The following is a 22,388-nucleotide window of genomic DNA, read 5'->3' as shown; positions in this document are numbered from 1 at the left end:
GTGTCCTGGGTATTTACACCACACCACCATGGGTGTCATTTACGGGTCGCAGCTTCAACCCCTGACCTGCCCTTGCAACCCTTGGCTCTGTCTTTGCGACCCCTTGTCTCAGAGGTGACAAAATCAATGTCAGGAACAGTGGCTTCTCGTCCTTATGGACATTGGTTGGGGTGCCACACTCTTTTTTTCTGTTCATTTTTTTAATTACACAAATAGTGAATAATATTACATTATTGGCTATTAGTTTAATAAAACATGTAGTAAAGTTAGCTGGAATATGACCTTCCCTGACAGCTGAGTTAAGTTAATAAATGCTTTCAAATGTGTTTTGTGTGCATGCTTGCGGGTGCGAGTGTGTTTACGTGAGAGTATGAGTGGTGTGCATGTATATATATGTGTGTGTGTGAGTAAAAGTGAAGGTCAAAGGGCGTGTGATGTCACTTCTGCTACCCCAGGCATTGTGGTGAACTGACGTCCATGCAAACCGCTGTTAGACATTTCCAGCCATCACTATTGACTGCTGCCCATTAGAACACATCAGCTTTGAAAGTTCACCATCCATGACTGACTATGCCACTGCTCAATGAGGCATTTAGCCCCCACTGGCACAAAAACCTGCCCCTGTCACTGATCTGAATAGATCTGATGTGTGACCGCTACAGTGGGATACAGCGGTGGTGATACAAGGGGTGCCTCCATGCTTTACCTCCCTTGCCCCCTCCCTGGATTCACATTCCCATTGTCTTTCGTGATCTTTTCTTTTCATGCACTTGTGGTTAATTTGAGCACGCAAAAATAATTTAAGATAAAATTGAAGATGTTTGAGGTGATTTGTAGGCACTGAATTAGCAAAGGTTGAACCACCCTTGTGGCAACCACGGATAATTGTCTGCACCTTATCGGGTGAGTAGTCACACTTTACAAGAACCCTGATTGATTAAAATGGCCCCTGCCACAAGATGGGCGCTTAATTACAGTCTGAATGGGATACAGGGGGGTCCAATCACACCCCTTAGTAGCCAGTTTAGTAACCGCAACTTCTAGCTTGCCATTTGGTACCCCAGATATTTGTTACAAACAGTTCCAGGGGCAGAAACTGAATGAAAACTTGGCCTTCAGAGTGCCTGAATTTGGGAATTTAATATTATGCAAAATTCCTAAAATTATCCCATTACGCCACTTCGCGTAGTAACATGCCATTCGAGGGAAAAAACATACAGCCAATTGCATCATTTGCAGCATAAATTTACAGAGAATTGACGGGAACAACAGAACGTGAGTGACCGTCGTTGGCTGTGCTTTTGTTTAAATGCATCCTTGAACCAAAAATAAATGCATTTTGTGCTAAAATATAGAGTGACATGACAGAGCTGCATTTCAAGTAATTACATGTAATTTTGCATAATTATGCTGAAATTATATGTAATTATGTGAAAGCAAATTATGTGAACTTCGCACACCTAACAAAATTACGTTAAAATCTGTTAGGTTTCAAACTTATGACGTGCGGTTTACATGGAGCTGTCTGAAGCGTGCACATTTTTATCAGGATTGCAACTTTTCACCTGCAAGACACAAAGGGGTCACAGCAACTAAGTCCATTACCAACTGGGCTACCATATATCTATAACACAAATATGTGACTTTCATGTTATGTGCTCTCAAGCAAGTAGCATTAACCTATGTGCTACTTCAAACTAGGCCTGGGCAGAGTTCAAGGAGTTACGATACGCAGAACTCTGCGAAGTGACCAAAAAACTCAGCCGCACTACACGGAGTTCCTCGACAGGTGCCTAGTCACTCAAGTAGCAAAAAACACAGTTGATGGACAGAATGTAGAACAATGTCATACATTCACCCCAGTACAAGGATCTGGGCCTAAATCCATCGTTTTTTTGCACTCCACACCACCCTGGGTTAGACACTGGCTATATGCAAATCAGCTCTGACCCTGTGCCTCATGGTAACAGTCCAGTCCGAACTACCAAGCCATGTCTTTCCCAGACCGGAATCAAGCATCCAAGGACCGGTTTCTGGCTATCAGCCTTCATCAGCCTGGATAGCTTGACTCCAGTGGTGTGGAGAGCCTGGGACTCACGTCTGGGCATACCCAGCCCACTCGGGGTGAAAATTGCAAAAAACACAGTTGATGGACAGAATGTAGAACAATGTCATACATTCACCCAAGTAGCCATTTGGTGAATGCAGTAACTCACAAGGTTGGGTTACATCCTAAAATAAAGACAACATTTGTTTTGCTGGAAACAAGGATGGAATTCACTGAATTCCAAGATGGCCGACAAGATTCTATTCTCCAGTTTATGATCCAGTGTTGCCAAACACGAGGCTGGCAAAGAGTGTTCTGTGCGCTCGCCCTCAGCTCAGCGCACTCCCCGAAGAAATTCCAGAGAGCAACAGTGTACCTAGTTCTCTCCGCAAAAGTCTAGTCAGTGTAGTGTTGACGTTTGAGCCGTCATGCTTCGTCTCGTATTAACGCGAGGAAGTGGTGTTTGTCCAGGTAGTGTCTCTCCTCAGAGTTTTGGTGTAGCTTGGGTCTGTTCAAGGAGTGTCTCTTCTCGGAGTATGCGGTTTTCCTCCGAGTAAAAATTGTCAAGTTGTTGGGCCTCTCATGCCTTTTACGCGCCTCCCATTTAAGCGTCAGCACAAGCCGTAAATACAGCCTGTAGAAGGCAAAAACAGCCAGCTTCATCAAGCCCAAAACGGCTCGCAAAGGGCCAGATTCTGAGAATCTGGCCCTTTGCGAGCGCTATTTTTGCATTTGGGATTCATCATCCCAAATGCAAAAATCGCATTTCTAGAAATCGCTAAATTGCGAATAATTGCATTTAAGGAATCTCAATTTGAGATTCCTTAAATGCAATTCATGAACCATTTTAAATTTGCGAATTCGCAATCTGGGGCCGCTATTTACCGCGAAGTCTGACTACGTGGTAAATAGCGAAAACTTAGAAAAATGCATTTTAGTGCATTTTTCTAAGTTGTATGTTACACACACACATGTCCTTTGGACATGTGTGTGCGCAACACCAGCGTACATTACCGTTTCAGGGGTGCTACAGGGTGTCCTTTGGACACCCTGGCACCCTTGAAATCGCTTCCTTATTTGCCTTTAGGCCCATAGGAATGAATGGGAAAGCCATTCCTTAATTGCGATTAGCAATTAGCGAATCGCAAATAAGGAAGCAGTAGAAATCGCAAAAAATATTGCGATTTCTACATGAATCCCGTTTTGCGAGTCTTTAATAGCGATTCCTTAATAATCGCTATTAAGGACTCGCAAAACATGACAATGATGAATCTGGGGGAAAGTCCCCTGAGATTAGCGAATAAAGATTCAGACTAAAATTAAAATGACACTGTGACGGGGCAGGGGAGCCGGACCCTCAGACTAATGAAGAATGGTGGATGGCCACACCCCTTTTACCGTGCTCCTTGTCCCCACAGCATTCGCCGGCAGCATGGACCGAAGAGGGCGGCTCGGTCTGGTTTCCAGAATATACGGACGCCGGTCCCTTTAAGATGATCGAGCCAGGTAACGAGACTCCACCCCCTGAGGACGCACGGGCGTCAAAAGCCGGCACACCTGGGAAGGAGATGGAAGGCGTTTCGAGCGGAGCGGAGACCCTTGAGGAAGCCGACGAGAGGTACCTGGATGCTGAAAAACCGGAGGACGACAAGCCAGGAGGCCAACGATTCCACGCTGCGCCCTGCCACGTTCCCACGGGAGGAGCGTGGCTCCAAGAGGTACGGGGCCGGGTAGCGGGCTGGGTCGGGCGGAGGAAACATCAGTGACCGTTTTCCTACTCCAGCCTATCCTTCCCCCCCTCTTCTCCCTGCACGAGCACTCCACAGGCCCGGGGTAGTTTAAGTGTGCACGGACTGTTACTCCCTCACTCCCGACCCCTTGATCATTTCTACGACGTATGTGTCCTGACCTTCGTTTCCTTTCCTTTGCCGGTACCGGAGCGGAACCCGGAGACAACGCCAGGAGCAGACCCCGACCCTCTGGACGACAGTTCTTCCCGAAGACCATCCAAGAGGACTTCTTTCTTTCTCCTGTTCAGTTATCCTGAGTTTCATGAAGAAGACTTATATTCCAATAAAGCCTTCGTTAAAACCATTACTGAAGGCGCCTGTATTTCTCTTTGCACCCCCTGCCCCAGTGGAACCCTCGGTACTCAGCGTAAACCCCACGTCCCAGCCTCGGCGGGACAACTGGTGTCAGAAGTGGGATCAACATCCGTCTGTACCGAAAAGATGGAGGCCCTAATCGATCACATAATCAAAGGACAGGATAAATTGGAAAAAGCCATGGAAAGCCAACTGACGTCCGCCCAGGCAGACCGGGATATGTTCACGCACACGATAACGGCTCAGCTGGAAACTCTTAAGAACATAACCCCTGCACCACTAGTCGCTCAAGGCGAGGCGAGAGTGCATACTCCCCATCCACCAGGGGTGTCTCTCCAGAAATACATGTCTGGAGAAGACCCAGACGCCTTCCTTATAAACTTTGAACGAGCGGCACGTGCTCTGAGTTGGCCGGAGGAAAAATGGCCCTTCTTCTTAGCCCCTCTTCTCACCGGAGAAGCACAGTCGGCCTATCAGGCGGCTAACCCCCTTGGAACCACCCCGTACGCTACCATTAAAATGGTGATACTAGACCACTTGGGTTTGGATCAGGAAGCCTATAGGGTGCGGTTCCGGAAAGAACGGGGCATCCCAGGGGAAAACCCAAAGACGCTCTTTTTCAGGCTAAAAATGTCGGCAGACAAATGGCTGCGCCCTGACCTCTGTAACAAAGAAGACATCCTAAAAAAATATACCTGGAACAGTTCATGGAAGCCCTGCCTTATGCTACCCAGCGTTGGTTGCGACAACACGTGGGACTCACCGTAGAACACGCCATTGAAATGGCTTCACAGTATGCGAGAGCGCAACCCAAGTCCCTCACTTGGGAACCGGACAAAACGCAGAAAAACCTCCCGCCACCCAAAATGGAAAAAAAACTCAAAGGCGGAATAGAACCGCCTAGACTACTGCGTCCTCAGAGCATGGTCTTTCACCCCCCCAACAAAGGGCCTCAGTGCTTCGAATGCGGTGAATGGGGCCATATCGCAAGAATGTGCCCCAAACGGAAACCACCAGAGGAGCCCATGGAAGTCGGCTATGTTCCGAGGACAGTGCTGTACTCAGCCGAAATGGGTAGCACCTTCTATGTGAGTATGAGGATGAATGGTTATACCGTAAAGGCCTTGCTAGATTCGGGGTGTAGGTAGTCAGTTATCCAAACCAGATTCGTTAAACCAGACCAGTTGAATCCTAAGGGGCCTGTGTATATAAGATGTGTCCACGGGGATGTCAAACCGTACCCGATAGCCTCTATCACGATACTCCTTCCAAGCAGGGAACCATGCCAGGTGTGGGTAGGGGTGGTGGACTCCCTTCCTGAAGACATGATCTTGGGAACAGACAATCCCGAGTTCCTGTCTCTCTTCAAAGAAACCCTTTCCCGTACCTCCCAAGACAACATCCTTCCTGCCTACCTGTCCCCCGAACCCTGGGTTATAGATCGCAGTTTCCGTTTTGCCCAGACCGAGGACAGGACCTTAGCAAATGCATGGGAAGCCGCCCATGCTGCAGGTGACCAACCCTCTTCTTCTTATCCGCGCTTTTTGATAAAAAACCACCTACTGTACAGACAAAACAGAGCGGACGGAGACGAACAACTACTGGTACCCCAGTCATTTCGAGAGCAGGTCCTTTTCTTTGCTCATGCCCACCTGACGGCGGGACATGCCGGAAAAGAAAAGACTACGGATAGCATTATCCGACATTTCTTTTGGCCAGGGATACATAAAGACGTGCAGGACTATTGTGCAAAGTGTGAAGTGTGTCAACGACAAAACACACGTCGACCCCCCATGGCTCCATTACAAAAGATGCCAATTATAGGAGTCCCATTCGAACGGGTCGGCATGGACATCATAGGACCATTGCCAAAGTCTAGTCGAGGGAACTTGTATGCCCTAGTCATAGTTGACTACGCTACCAGGTTTATTGAGGCCTTTCCCCTGAGAACCACTACCACCGCAGTTATTGCTGAAAAGTTCGTAGAATTGTTTTCTAGAGTGGGGTTTCCTCGGGAAGTTCTAACTGATCAGGGGACACCGTTCACTTCCAAATTAATGAAAGAGGTCTGCGCATCCCTTGACATAAAACACCTTAAGACCTCGGTGTACCATCCCCAGACAAACGGTCTGGTGGAGAGGTACAACCAAACCCTGAAAACAACCCTGAAGAAGATGTTATCAGCTGAGGGACCCTCCTGGGACCGGCTCTTACCCATCGCCCTTTATGTCATTAGGGCCCAAAAACAAAGCAGCCTGGGGTGTTCCTCCTTCGAACTCCTGTATGGAAGGGTGCCTCGTTCCTTGTTAGAAATAACTAAGGATATGTGGGAGAACGAAGAAGCTGAAGAACAAAAGTCCATGTTAGACTACACCAGTCACTTGCGTTCCAAGCTGGGAAAACTGCAAGAGTTAGCCTATTCTAACCTGGAAGTTCAGCAGAACAAATATAAGAAAACCTACGACAAAGGAAAGAGGTTGAGAACACTGACGAGAGGCAGCTGGGCCTTGGTGCTCTTTCCCTCTGGTGTGACCAAACAGAAACAGGAATGGCAAGGACCGTATCAGATAATCGATACCATCGGCCTTACTACCTACCGGTTACGCCTGTCCCCATCGAAAACACAAACTTTTCACATTAACATGCTCAAGGAATGGATAGGACCAGCACCCCGGGATACCCCTTTGGTTGCCCAGACGGGTCTGGCCCAGTCGTCAACACTGGAGCACCTAGTGGTAAACCCAGAGTTGAGCCCACAGGAAAAAGAGGAGTTAGCCGAGACCCTGAAACCCTTTTCTAGCATATTCTCGGACTTGCCCGGAAGGACTAACATAGCAGAACATCGCATAGAAACCCTACCGGGTCAAGTGGTGAAGCAAAGACCTTACCGAATCCCCGCTGCACGAAAGGAGACGGTCCGCATGGAAGTCCAAGACATGCTAAAACTAGGGGTCATACGGCCATCCCAAAGCCCTTGGTCGTCGCCCATTGTGATGATCCCCAAACCCGATGGGTCCAAACGTTTTTGTATGGACTTCCGGGCGCTTAATGCGGTGTCCCAATTCGATACATACCCCATCCCCAGGGTGGATGACTTGATAGAAAAGATCGGGGATGCCCGTTACATAACCACTATCGACCTCACCAAGGGGTATTGGCAGGTGCCTCTTCGTGAAGAAGACAGAAAAAAAACGGCCTTCGTAACTGACGAAGGGGCCTACAAATTCACGGTTCTGCCCTTTGGGTTACATGGGGCTCCTGCCACTTTTCAACGTTTGATGAATCTAGTGCTACAACCCTTCACTTCCTTCAGCTCGGCCTATTTGGATGATATAGTAATTTACAGCCGAGACTGGAAAGACCATCTTATGCACCTGTCTACCATTCTGTCAGCCTTTGAAAGAGCAGGACTGCACATAAACGCTAAGAAATCCCGAGCGGCCTTTAAGACTGTGAACTACCTGGGGTATGTCCTGGGTGAAGGGTCGATAGCCCCCCAAAGTGAGAAAGTACGAGCGATAGCTGCTGTTCCTTTTCCATCCAACAAAAGAGATTTACGCGCATTCCTAGGACTGGTAGGGTATTACCGTAGGTTTATCCCTCAATTTGCTGAGAGAGCAGCCCCATTAACAGACCTCCTGAAAAAAAACGCAAGGCCCAGCGAATTCAGGCTGCCCTCTCCTGAGACCCTACATGCATTTCAGTATCTAAAATCCATCATGACTACGGCCCCTCTTCTGACCTCTCCTGATCATACGAAACCCTTTCTCTTAGCGACGGACGCCTCCAATGTGGGTATCGGGCCGTTCTGTCCCAAGTAGGAGGAGATGGGGCCGAACATCCAGTTTTGTATGTGAGTAGGAAGTTGTTCCCTAGGGAGTGCAGGTATTCCACTATCGAGAGGGAGGCTTTGGCAATAAAGTGGGCTGTAGAGAAGCTGAGATATTATCTCGAAGGAAAACCATTCATCCTTCATACTGACCACGCGCCCCTGAGGTGGATACATCAAAACAGGAGCACTAATCCCCGAGTATTGAGGTGGTTCCTGTCTCTCCAACCCTACGCCTTTACCATTCAACACCGTAAGGGAAAGGACAACGGTAACGCGGACCTTCTGTCTAGGGTCTTCCCTCTCCCCGAACGGGAGAAACCAGGGGGGGAGGTGTGTGACGGGGCAGGGGAGCCGGACCCTCAGACTAATGAAGAATGGTGGATGGCCACACCCCTTTTACCGTGCTCCTTGTCCCCACAGCATTCGCCGGCAGCATGGACCGAAGAGGACGGCTCGGTCTGGTTTCCAGAATATACGGACGCCGGTCCCTTTAAGATGATCGAGCCAGGTAACGAGACTCCACCCCCTGAGGACGCACGGGCGTCAAAAGCCGGCACACCTGGGAAGGAGATGGAAGGCGTTTCGAGTGGAGCGGAGACCCTTGAGGAAGCCGACGAGAGGTACCTGGATGCTGAAAAACCGGAGGACGACAAGCCAGGAGGCCAACGATTCCACGCTGCGCCCTGCCACGTTCCCACGGGAGGAGCGTGGCTCCAAGAGGTACGGGGCCGGGTAGCGGGCTGGGTCGGGCGGAGGAAACATCAGTGACCGTTTTCCTACTCCAGCCTATCCTTCCCCCCCCTCTTCTCCCTGCACGAGCACTCCACAGGCCCGGGGTAGTTTAAGTGTGCACGGACTGTTACTCCCTCACTCCCGACCCCTTGATCATTTCTACGACGTATGTGTCCTGACCTTCGTTTCCTTTCCTTTGCCGGTACCGGAGCGGAACCCGGAGACAACGCCAGGAGCAGACCCCGACCCTCTGGACGACAGTTCTTCCCGAAGACCATCCAAAAGGACTTCTTTCTTTCTCCTGTTCAGTTATCCTGAGTTTCATGAAGAAGACTTATATTCCAATAAAGCCTTCGTTAAAACCATTACTGAAGGCGCCTGTATTTCTCTTTGCACCCCCTGCCCCAGTGGAACCCTCGGTACTCAGCGTAAACCCCCACGTCCCAGCCTCGGCGGGACAGACACAAACATATGAAAACAAGAAAAATAAGAAGAGAGAAATTCTTTGAACTTACCTGAAATCCGGAGAAGTGTTCTTCGGTCTTGCAAATTGATGAAAGGAAACACCCAAGTACCTTAAGTGAGAGAAAAAAGAAAAAGATCGTAGTTAATGATTATACTGTTAAGAGTAAAGTGTGCAGAAAGTCTAAAAGTTTACATGATTCTATGACATAAGCAACTAAATAATAGTCAATTAGAAAGAGGAGAAGCTTACAATCGAAAAAAAATGTATTTGTGAGATCTAAAATGTGCTAAATATGAACAATTGTTACTTACCTGTAAACAGGTGGTTCTCCAGTATTGGTGTCTTTCATAGATTCACATGCTTGAATATTTCCAGTCGTCGAAGTGGGAGTCCCACGGTAAATAAAATAGCAATAATGCTAAATATATATAAATATATATAAACATAATACAAGAAAAAAGAAAGGAAATACAACTGAAATCCTCTAAAAACGATTCCTACATAGGAACGCAAGGTAAAGAGAAAGAACTATTTGTAACACATTAGTGTCATTATGTTAGTCCAAATTACAGCCAATCAGGCGCCAGCACCCTCTAGAACCTTCTCCTCAGAAGCTCAAGCCCTCAGATTTTCGTAGCACAAAGTAACCAAGAGTGTATGAGGAGAAGAGAGATTCTGAGGGGAGGAGGGCGGGTCGCATGTGAATCTATGAAATACACCAATACTGGAGAACCACCTGTTTACAGGTAAGTAACAATTGTTCTTCTCCAGTATTAGGGGTGTCTTTCATAGATTCACATGCTTGAATAGAATAGAAAGCAGTAACCTCCGAGAACTGAGATTGCTAGGCATATAAAGAAGAAATCAAGACAGTACTAATAATAATACAGTCATATAACACATCATAGCAATCACAGGAAAACCCTAAGGAGGAGGGAACAGAGGCTCACCTTACTGAAAAAGATGGCGAAGCACTGCCTGCCCCACTGCGGTATCCGCTTCATTGATGGTATCCAAACAGTAATGTTTGGTGAAGGTGTGCCTGCTGGACCATGTCGCTGCACGGCAGATCTGATGAAGTGGCACACCAGCAAACAAGGCGGTGGATGAAGACATCGCCCTCGTAGAATGAGCCCTCACTGAAGACTGCAACGGTTTGCCCGCTTGTTGGTGGCAGAAGGTAATGGCTGAAGAAAGCCACCGGGCAATAGTTGGTTTGGAGACTGGATGTCCCTTGCGCAGTCGTCCGTAGGCAATGAATAGTTGGTCGGACTTGCGGAAGGGGGCAGTTTTGGCAATGTAAAATTTAAGGCATCGTTTGATGTCCAAAGAATGCAAGCGCTGCTCCGCCGGAGACTTTGGGTCCGGAAAGAAAGTCTTGAGGATCACAGGTTCATTCAAATAAAAATCCGTAGGGACTTTAGGTAGGAAGGAGGGGTTAGTGCGGAGCGCCACCCCGTTAGGTTTGAACTGAAGATACGGCGGCTTGATAGTGAAAGCGTGAAGGTCGCTCACGCGACGAGATGAGGTCAAAGCCAGAAGAAGTGCAACCTTCCAGGTGAGGAATTTGATATCCGCTTCATGGATAGGTTCAAATGGTGACTTCATAAGTTGAGATAGTACAACATTGAGGTGCCAAGATGGAGGAGGGCGCCGAACAGGTGGGAACTTGCGGAAGAGCCCTTTGAAGAATTGACGTATGATCCGTGATGAACAGAGGGAAGCAGAGCCATCATGGCGGAAACGAGATATTGCAGCTAAGAAAACTCTTAGAGTAGCATGCGAGAGCCCTGACTGAGCGAGGCTCAAGAAGAATGGAAGAAGCTGCTCAGGAGTGGAATGGATGGTATGGATATTGGTTGTAGCGCACCAATGACAGAAGCGCTTCCACTTGAGTTTGTAAGTCTTGATGGTAGATGGAGCCCTGGCATGAGCTAGGATGTCTCTCCATTCCTGGGATATGTTCAAGTCAGCGAATTCAAGGTACTCAGGTTCCATGCCCACAATTGTAGCGTGGAGGGGTCCGGATGACACACTAGGCCCCTGTCCATAGTTAGAAGGTCCGGACGAGGACGTAGATGGATGGGCTCGCACTGGGACAACAGAAGCTGTTCCGAAAACCATGCCTGCCTGGGCCAACGAGGTGCGATCAACAGGATGTGGCAGGGCTGCCTCCGCATTTTCCACAGTACTCGCGGTATCAATGGGAGCGGCGGAAAAGCGTAAGCGAATAGATCGCACCAGTCGATCAAAAGGGCATTCCCGCAGGACCCGGGGTGGGGATTCCAACTTGCATAAGACGGGCATTTCCGATTCTCCGGTGTTGCAAAGAGGTCTAGATCTGGGTATCCCCACTGGCGAAGCACAAGATCTAGAGTCGGTTGGTGCAGTTCCCATTCGTGGGTTGTGGAGGTGGACCTGCTCAAAGAATCCGCTAGGAGGTTGGACACGCCCGGAAGATAGACGGCTGTCAAGGTGATGTGATGGCGGAGAGCCCAATCCCAGATCGACTGGGCCAAGTGGGACAGATGTGGAGACTTGGTCCCTCCCTGTTTGTTCACGTAGTGTATACTGGTGGTATTGTCTGTTTGGATTAGCGCTGACTCCCCGTGAACAACCGGGAGGAAGGACTTGAGCGCTAGGAAGATCGCCATCAATTCTAGCCTGTTGATATGCCACGTGCGTTGCGTCGGCGTCCACTTGCCCTTGATGGATAAGCCCTGGAGATGAGCGCCCCACCCTTCCAGGGAGGCGTCCGTCGTCAGCGTAAGATCTGGAGCGTGAACGAGGAAGGACATTCCCTTTTCCAGATTCGTGGGCTGCGCCCACCAAAGCAGGCTCTTTCTCATGCGGGCTGTGACGGCAACTAGGTCGTTGAAGGACCCGGAGACCTGACGCCACTGTAAGTCCAGTTCCTCCTGAATGGGAAGGGTGCACAACCTGCAATTTGGGATCAGTGCGATACAAGATGAAGCCATTCCCAAGAATGATTTTAACGTCCGAACAGAAACGAACTGTTTTCTTCGAATGAGGGAGACCAGACGAAGGATCTTCTGACGTCGCTCGTGCGAGACGAACGCTTTTGAGAGCTGCGTGTCTAGGATCGCTCCCAGGAAGGATCTGGTTTGCAGAGGTGCAAACTGTGACTTTTCGACGTTGATGGTCAACCCCAGGGACTGAAACACTTGCTGGCAAAGGCGAGTGTCCTGACCTAGCCGATGGTGGCATTGAGACTTGAGAAGGCAATCGTCTAAATATGGAAAGATTTGAACTCCTTGTAGAGGCAGGTGAGCCACCACAGGTGCCAGTACCTTCGTGAACACACGAGGAGCTGATCGCAGTCTGAAGGGCAGAACTTTGAACTGAAAATGCATTGGTCCCACCTTGAAACACAGGTACTGGCGATGTTGTTGAATTATTGGGACATGAAAGTATGCGTCTTGAAGGTCTATGGTGGTCATGAAATCCTCGCTGGATAGAAGACGCAGGATTTCCAGTAACGTCAGCATGCGGAACGATTGGGACTTTAGGAACTGGTTGAGAGCCCTCAAATCCAGAATGGGTCGAAAATCTCCGGTCTTCTTGAGTATGAGGAAGAATCGAGAGTAAAAACCCTTCCCTCTTTGATGTTTCGGGACCACTTCGACTGCACCTTTTAAAACAAGAAGACGGACCTGATGGTAAAGCTCCTCGAGATGTGGAGGAGGCGGGCCACGAGGTGGAGTGCAAGGAGGAATCTCTACAAACTCCAGGGTATGACCCCGTTTGACAATGTCCAAAACCCAGCGGTCCGAGGTGATCGAGGACCACTGAGAATAAAACAGAGAGATTCATCCTCCAACACATTGATGGTGACAAAAGTCATTGGCGTTTAGGATTGGATCCACGATAGGAAGACTTTCCTCTGTATGGTCTGGAGGACTGCTGACGAGGTTGCTGATTGGGCGTGTAACGATGGCCGATCTGATTGTAGGAGCGGTATTGTTGCCCACCTCAACGGTGGAAGAAGTGCCGCGTCCGCGTGCACCTCGAAAGGACTGCTTCCGAAATTGCAACGTGCCCAAAGACTTTGCCGTATCTTTGTCCTTCTTAATGGACTCAAGGGCGTCATCGATATGGGATCCGAACAGCGATTCCCCATCATATGGCATATCCAGTATTTTGGATTGGGCTTCCTGCCAGAAGGAGGTGGACTTCAGCCAGCCTTGTCGTCGGAGTGCAGCCGCACTTGCAAGCAGACGGAAACCTGTGTTTGCGATATCGACTGCACAGTCGATCATTTCTTCCGATGCCCTCTGACCATCGCGAAGAATCTGTTGAGCGTCAGCCTTGGAAGCATCAGGTATGAGTGCCATGAAATCTGAAATGTCTGACCACATCTGCCGGTCATAACGTCCCAAGATGGCTAAGGCATTGGCTGTCCGGACAGATGTTGAAGCCATCGTTGAGAACTTGCGGCCAATAGCATCTAAGCGTCGACCCTCTCTATCCGGAGGGGCTGTGACCTGGGACGCTGGATTCCGTGCTCTACGCTGTGCGGCCTGAGTCACCACGGAGTCTGGCTTGGGATGAGAAATCAGGCAAGCTGGAGAACCAGTTGGGGCCTTGTACTTTTTCTCAAGGCGTGGTATCTGAGCAGGTAAGGAGTTTGGAGCATTCATGAGTTTAATTCCCTCCTTCCAAACGAAATCGATGATAGGAATTGTGTGTACCTGCTTATAAGGTTTATCTTTAAAATCATAAAGAAAACAGTCCTCCTCGCGTTGTGATCATGGTAATTTGAAACGCTGAGCCGCTTTGTCCATTAAAAGATGGAAACTGGCGATATCTACAGGTGGGGATTCACCCGAGTTCCCAGGCTGAGGAGAGGGTGTCTGTGCCCGATAATGGTCCCATTCAGCCATATCCTGGTCGCCTGCATCGTCATCTGAGTTGTCAGGGACTTCTCCGTCCTCACGCTCTGGGACCGCTTCATCATCCGCATCCTGCGGGTAAACAGTAGTATGGATTCTAATTGACGTCTGAACCTGAGACGAAGTTGTAGGTGGTAAGATAGGCGGCAAAGAAGGTGGAGGTAGTGCCACAGGAGCAGGAGACTGTACAGGTGTAGTCTGCGGTGTTGCAGGAAAACGGCGGTTGTAGTCATCCAGCATATGTTGGAGATTAGAGATCAAGGTTACCGGAATGGTAGCCATAGGAACTTGGACCAACTGCTCTTCCTGCTGAGACTCTTGGTGTCCGCCATTGTCGTCCGAATCAGAGTCTTGACATTTAATTATTAAGTCAGAGGGACTATGTGCCGCCCCAAACGCGTCTCCTTCATGCTCAGAGTCTGTGTCATGCTCAGATGTAGTTGCAAACATCGGAGAAGGTGGTTGTGGCTCTGGATCAGAGATCTGCTGGCAGGGAACCGTAGTGCGACGATGTGATGAGTCAGAAGTCTTCAACGGCACGAGCGGCAAAGAGGCAAACGAAATCGGTGCCGCTGTCGACGGTGCCGTCGTCGTTAACGTCGACGAGACTGACTTGGCTGTCGACGAAGGTAATTTACGAGTCGTCGCCCGGGTCACTGTCGACGGGTGATCCACTGTAGGCGTCGTCGATGGGGTCGTCGTCGACAGTGCCGTCGTCGAAGCTGGTAAAGCCTCCGTAGACGGTGTCTTCGTCGACGGGGCTGTGGTCGACGGTGTCTTCGTCGACGAGACCTTTGTCGACGGTGTCTTCGTCGACGAGACCTTGGTCGACGGTGTCTTCGTCGACGAGAGCTTGGTCGACGGAGTCGTTGACGACGAGGATTTCTTCGGGTCTTTCGTCGACGAGGATTCTCTCTTCTTCGTCGACGAGGAGATGGGAATCGTCGACGGAACAGGCTGAGATGACAACGAAACCCTCGTCGACGTGTAGGCTGTCGACGACACCGTCGTCGACGACGAGAAGGCTGAAGTGGTAGTCAGCGTCGTCGTCGAAGATGCAGGCAATGCTGTTCTCGTCGTCGGAACGCTCGCCGACGCTCCCGTCGACGGCGGAACTTTAAGAGGCGTGGAAACACCTCGAGAGGCAGCAGAAGACGCCTGAGAGCCAGGTCTCGTGGGCGTAGAGGTGGTAGGAGTGGCAGAAGACACCACAGGAGCCAGAGACAAGGCCAATTTAGGTTTTTTGAGGAAAGGAGAAGGAAACTCCTGAACACTACCACGCTTAGAGGCTGCTGTAGAGAGACCAGATTGTAAACTTTCTGCATCAGACAGTGCAGAATCCTTGTCCTTAAGACGTTGCAGCCACAGGAGAAGACGGCCTTTCTCGGTCTTTAAGAGTCTTAGTAGAAAAGGTTCTACAGAACTTACAGTTGGCAGCCTCATGATCAGGGTATAAACAGTAGATACACTTCTGGTGGGGGTCCTTTTAAAAAAGGCGCAGCTTCCCACAAGAAGAGCAAGGTCTGAATAAAGACTTCTTACTTGACATGTTGAGAAAAACACTGGAAACTAGAAGAGTAGAGATGAGAACTGAGCAGAGCTCAGGGAGACTCCCTGCACACGACGTGCAGTAGAAAATCTGAGGGCTTGAGCTTCTGAGGAGAAGGTTCTAGAGGGTGCTGGCGCCTGATTGGCTGTAATTTGGACTAACATAATGACACTAATGTGTTACAAATAGTTCTTTCTCTTTACCTTGCATTCCTATGTAGGAATCGTTTTTAGAGGATTTCAGTTGTATTTCCTTTCTTTTTTCTTGTATTATGTTTATATATATTTATATATATTTAGCATTATTGCTATTTTATTTACCGCGGGACTCCCACTTCGACGACGGGGAATATTCAAGCATGTGAATCTATGAAAGACACCCCTAATACTGGAGAAATATTGTTCTTTAATGAAAAATAGAAGGGTGGATTAATGTAGGATGTTGTTTTAAAGCTACAGAAAAATCCTGTGAGGGTTCTTCACTGAAAAACAGAATTAAAAAGAACGTAGGTGTAAGCAAGAAGAAAAGACAACTGCCTCTTTCAATTCCCATCCCCTTTCCCCCTCTGGACCAAACTGTAATCTGAGTGTTAATAGAGGACAGTGCGTTTCGGAGAGGGGGCAGTGGGAGAATTCGACATTCTGTTCCCGCACTGAATTGTTGAGGCCCGCACAGTTCCGCAAACAGCAGAGTGCATAACGTCATTACGTTATGTTTTTCCTTCGCTGTAAAATTAGCAAGAACTGCATCACGTTCAGTTCAAGAGGGTGCTGTTTCTTTCTGCCACTTGAGTAGTTCTTCTACTGCAGCTTCCTCTAAGCAAACTGAAAGCTTCTCAACACAAGTGGTAGCGACCATCCACGACCGCCCATGTTGAGAAATCTCGCCGGGAGGTAGTCTGGAATAAGATTTTCCTCACTTGTAGCACGAGTGAGGAAAATACTCAGCTCTGCTGAGTTTTTTGAAACTCTGTGCACTATGCAGGGCGTGGAGTTGGAAAAACTCCACAAACTCTGTGACAGTAGTGGATGTTCACCCTCAGGCCTATTTCAAACCTGTAAACAGAGATGGCATGCATACTTCTCTCTCCACAAAGTGCATTAACTGACCACTATATACCCTGAAACTTCTAGGATATGCATACGTTTGTGCAGCAGGTAATATACTCCTGGTGTTTTCAGTGAGAGGGTGTTGTTGGGTCCCAGCCCTGACAAATTAACAAATGGGTATTGATAACGGATCCTAAGTGACTCTTTTTTTCTGTCCAGAGCTGGTACATATCTCACTGTTGCAACTAAGTTAACCTCTGGAGTTAACATACTACCGTTATGCCCTAAAAATGTTTAGACACAGAAAAATCTCTACTGTAAGTGTCGTTAACACAGTGTTGTCAGGGGGCAATTTAAAAAGGGGTCCAAAGTGTGCTCTTTTTGCTATCCTAAATGCCCTAACCCAGTGGTTCCTAAACGTATCCGAACCACGACCCACTTTTAGAATTACAAACTTTTGCGACCCACCTACCTTTAATAGACTTGAGGAGGGGTGATTTTTGAATGTAACTAAAGCATTGTGTGGTAGGTAGCGCATTGCCATTTACAAACAGCATATTTTCCATAGAAATGGCCGCTAACTTTGCAGAGACATACAGTTTTACAGATAACACTATATAGCATACCGCACTCTAATGATAATGTGTGGATATGGGGTTTCTGTTAATATTTATTATTTGTGCATCACCATTTGAAGTGGCTTCATTTGTTTTGATCTTATTAAAATGTCTGTTTACGGTACCCTTTGGAATTTCCAAAAAACATGAACTTCATTTTTGCTTTCCTAACTGCTGAATGGATAAAGTTAATTTATAGGTATTTAAATGTTGTGTATTTCAAAAAACACGACATCCTAAGAATGTCACATAATTCACTTTAAAAACTCCTCTGACTTTGCCGTCAGAGAAAGAAAAGTAGACAGCAATCCCATGTTAAAAGAATAACGAGCAAATTTGTCAGAAGACATACCCTGACATCTGACCTCTGTCGTTGAAGCCTGGCAAACGTGACAAGATAAACACAGAATGTAAAGACATTTTATTCATCGCTCGGACTTTCCCGACTCCCCACCAAAAAATCAGCTTGTGAATGTTTGAGAAACACTGTCCTAACTCATCTGCAAACCAATCTGGAGGCCACTAAAAAGGAAAGAAATAAAAACATGAGGTACATCTATGGGGGCTGTACCTGGGTAAAGCGAACCATGTAAGAAGGATCTGGAGGACCCCGACCAAGAGCATAGTGAGGTGTGCTGGAAAGATCAGGGCTGGGAGCACTATGGGAAGAAAGGCCTCTCAGGAGGACTAGGACCTAACAGAGAACCAGACCAGGGAACCAGGACCAAGGAGACCAGGAGAACCAGGTCAAGACCCAGACATGGAGGAGGAGCACTGCAAGGAAGAACAGGCCCAGGAGGAGAACAGGAAATGCAACCAGGAGAATGAGGGAAGGGCCTAGACCAGGAGGAGGCGGAAGATCAAGAGGAGGTAGATGACCAGGAGACTGAGAAGTAGGGCCAGGACGAGGAGCAAGGTGAGGAAGGCCAGGATCAGGAGGAGGGGGAGTGGTATAAGTCCAAGAGTGCTTGTGATGGTGGTGGTAAAGGTGTAATAACTATGGTGGCAGCGGGAGTGCGGTGGTAATGGTGATGACAGCGATGATGATAGTACAAGTTGCAGTGATAGCGGCATGACAACAAAATTATAAAGCTTACTGAAGTATAAAAATGCAACAAGGGAATGCTTTATATATATATATATATATATATATATATATATATATATATATATATATATATATATATAATATTTATATATATAATATAGAAGGAAAATATATATATATATATATATACACATGTATAAGGCATTGAATGTGTGATAATTGCATGTGTTTTTCCAATGTAAAATAGTTCCTCCTACATTGCAATGCAAACACTTCATAAGAAACTGGCTGATAAGCCAAGCAGTGAACAGCATGAGGAAAGAGAATAGTATTCCTCTAAGTGTAGCCATTGCCCTCTCCATGTATTTGAAAGCAGAGGCGCTCAAAGTAGGGGGTGCGAGGGGTGCTGCTGCACCCACAAAAGAACGATGCGGGAGTTATGAAGGTAAATGAGCCTTAAGACACCTTTAAATAATGATTTTATCGTGTTGTGCACTCAAGGACTGGTCAAAAGTCAGGCAATTTTTTTTTGAAAAATTGCTCCATATTCTTTTTACTTGGAAATTTATGTTTACTTTTTTTTTTGTAACTGCAAAGTGAGAGGATTTTGACGAATAAACCGTGACTGTATTGCTGGTGTGAAGGGAAAGTCTGCAAGATGTATTTTTTTTCTGACACTACAAAATGTAAGTACATTTAACTGACTGTCACAAATATTTCAAAATTTGTCAGCAGTTAAGAATGCACAAATAAAGTACTTTCTTTTGTAATTCTTGAGTGTGATTGAAGCAAAGATTTTAACAGGATCAAAACAAATCAAGACGCTTTACCTGGTGAGGCTCAAATGACAAGTTTTCGTTGACAGACGATTTCTACACATTACCGTTTGAGCGTTATACAGATTTATGAGTAAAACTGGGGGGCATATTACCAACAACTAGCGATAATTATCGCTGTGTTAGCTTAGCGGGAATATTTCTATCGCCGCCCTTCACCTGTTTTTATCGCTGAGATACCTTGCTATTAGCAAGGTTTATCTCAGGAGCGATAATAAACAGGCGAAATGCGTGAATATCGCTGTCAATACAGCGATATTCAGGCATTACCGTGACAATGCTCCTAGCCATGCTATCCACCTCTCATTGGATAACATGGGTAAGAACTGGTCAGGGCAGGCGTTAGCTTTTGGAGATATTTGCGCTTAGCGCGAATATTTCCAAAACTACGCCTGTGTTGATCATAGGCGATAGCGATTGCAGCGACTGTTTTCAGTCGCTGACATTTTGGCACGCCCACTTTGCATGTCATTAGCGATAATTATCGCTGACATGCAAAGTAGGCCCCTAAATGCCCGCTACCGCCTACAAGCTGGCGCTAACTGGTGTTAGCGACAGCTTGGTAATAGGGCGATAAAATTATCGCCGCATTAGCGGGAAAAAGTCCAACTAAAGCGGCGATAAAGGCCCTTGGTAATATGCCCCGTGATATCGTTGCAAATTTAGTGGTCTTTTTATGTGAAACTGAGTGTGCCACTACACCATCCCTTAGTCATATATTTGCACCAGTGTGTTCCAAAATGCACCACCAGCTACATAGTACACCCTTACCGCTCTCCTGCTGAATGGGCGTGGGTCATTTTCTGCACGTGTTCTTTGTGAAATACTTGGATTTTCCACAATCCCCCTGAGTTCAGTAACGCATCATTGATGTCAGCACCCCCACTCCGAAAATAGTTCCAGCACCACTACTGTAAAGTAATGGTAACAATATGTCTTGTAGACCTGCGCTGTCAATCAAGTCCTAAAAATGACAGCAAGCTGGGAGCACTGCTCACTTGTGTTCAAGGTTGACTGTTCCTGTCTGCACTGAGGCCAGGCAGGGCATTACTCTGCCCATAAAAGAAGAAATAAAAGGACAAATGAAGCTGTCAGAGGAAACTATATATATTGGGCATCTAGAAAGAGCTCTCTGTGCAGCCAGTGACACCTGGAGAAGCCAAGGGGCCTGCGGCCTGTAACCACCCCAGGGACCTTTACAAAGTTAAAGAGAGATTGTGGCTGCAGAAGTAAACTTGATTTGCTGTTAATACACACTGCAGACTCAATCACTGCCACCCTGCCCTCTGCTCCTTCTGTGCATAACTCTTCAGGCAAGGTGCAGGGGCACTAATACTGCAAACCCAACACCATGTTAAACCTGATGCAGCAACACTGCATCTTACTCTAATACTAATAGCAGTGAACCCTGGGTCTGGCTAGTCACTGCCCCCAAGCCTGCTGCACATTCTATGTATAACTATTCAGCCCAGGAGCAGGGACGCAATAACACTGCAGACCCCTACCAGCAACACTTCATCTCACTGTAGTACCAATAGGAGATACCCCCTGGTTCTGGCCAGTGTGAGGATGGGGGCCCTTGAATCTGTGACCTTTACATACTGCAGACTCAAATACTGCCACCCAGTCCAATGCTGGCTGGCATCAATCTTCAGGCCAGTGGCAGGGACACAATAACACTACAGACCCCCTACCAGCAACACTTCATCTCACTGTAGCACCAATAGCAGTGAACCCTGGTTCTGTCCAGTGTGAGGATAGTGACTAGCAGTGACCTTTACACACTGCAGACTCAATCACTGCCCCCCAGTCAGCTACTCATTCTATGCATCAGTCTTCAGGCCAGTGGCAGGGACACAATAACACTGCAGACCACTACCAGTAACACTTCATTTCACCGTAGTACCAATAGCAGTGAACCCTGGTTCTGTCCAGTGTGAGGATAGTGACTAGCAGTGACCTTTACACACCGCAGACTCAATTCTCCCCCCCCAGCCAGCTGCTCATTCTATGCATCAGTCTTCAGGCCAGTGGCAGGGACATATTAACACTGCAGACCCCTACCAGTAACACTTCATCTCACCGTAGTACCAATAGCAGACCCCCCCTGGGTCTGGCCAGTGTGAGGATGGAGACTCTTGAAGCTGTGACCTTTTCACACTGCAGACTCAATCACAGCCACTCATACTGATGCTACTCGTCAAGCCAAGAGCAGCAGACCAGCAACATTTCTTCTCAATGTAGTACCAATATCAGAGCCCGCCCTGAGTCTGGCCAGTGTGAGGATGGGGACTCTTGAAGCAATGACCTTCATGCACTGCAAACTCAACCACTGCCAGTGTCCTTCTGCTCGTTCCTATTTATGCCTCTCTGCAGGTCAGGAGAGAGTGCACAATCACCCAGGGATTCTAGCCTCAGGTCAGGCACAGCTATCGACTGACCATTGTCGAGGGACAAAATGGTCCTCGGTGCCCCTTGGGAAGCAACCCTTGACATCCTCTCTTTCGTTTCCACCTGTGGTTCCCGTGATGTTGCTCAGCCGTTCCAGAGAACTTTCTGGCAAAAATCCAACACAGTCTGCCAACCGCCCTTACAATCTGCCAATCATTTGTGTTCTCGCGGCTGATTGATTACCACATGGGACCACTCTCATTCTTCCAGAATCCGAATCAATAAGCTTCAGGAGGGAGGCTTGTATCTCTGCCCAGAACTCTATGATCATTGGACGAGCAGCCTCTCTCTGTAAGTCTATGGTCTGCTTCGTGTCTGACATCTCCTCTGTTGCTCGCGTCAACGCCTAAAATTTGCAGCAGAGGATCACCCTGGCATTGAATCCTTACATTGCAGCCAATATCATGCACTTGATCTGCAAAATGCAGGGATTTGTAAGCAGTCTCAGAACAGCCTGGGTGGTGCTTTATAAAGGCGTTATCAAACAGACACCACTGGGCACCACCACCACAAGAGGGCGCCAGATCAAAACGGAGGCTCTCTTTACAAGCTGGGTAGAACAAAGTGGGATATTAACCACATGAAAATACCATTTTGTCCAAGCTAAGAATAGGAAAATTAAGCATAAGATGCAGAATAATATGCAGGGTTGATTTTTTAACACACACTGAATTCTGCATGTTTTGCCTCTTTTGAAGGCCGTTTCCCCGATAAATGTCAGCAGGTTTGATCTGCCTGAACCT

General features: G+C 47.8%; 1 protein-coding gene across 4 annotated transcripts in view; it reads right to left on the bottom strand.

The window, feature by feature from the left end:
* The window catches only part of LINGO3 (leucine rich repeat and Ig domain containing 3), a 1,135,152-nt gene that overhangs the window by 497,794 nt on the left and 614,970 nt on the right, over positions 1 to 22,388 (bottom strand). For all 4 annotated transcript variants that reach the window (XM_078669069.1, XM_078669072.1, XM_078669068.1 and 1 more), the window contains one exon: positions 9,232 to 9,291. The gene's annotated coding sequence lies outside the window, so the exon portion shown is untranslated. The remainder of the gene's footprint in view (positions 1 to 9,231; positions 9,292 to 22,388) is intronic.

This window comes from Lissotriton helveticus, chromosome 12, assembly GCF_964261635.1.
Source record: "Lissotriton helveticus chromosome 12, aLisHel1.1, whole genome shotgun sequence".
In the NCBI taxonomy this organism is placed as follows: domain Eukaryota; kingdom Metazoa; phylum Chordata; class Amphibia; order Caudata; family Salamandridae; genus Lissotriton; species Lissotriton helveticus.
This window is presented reverse-complemented; position numbering and strand designations above follow the sequence as displayed.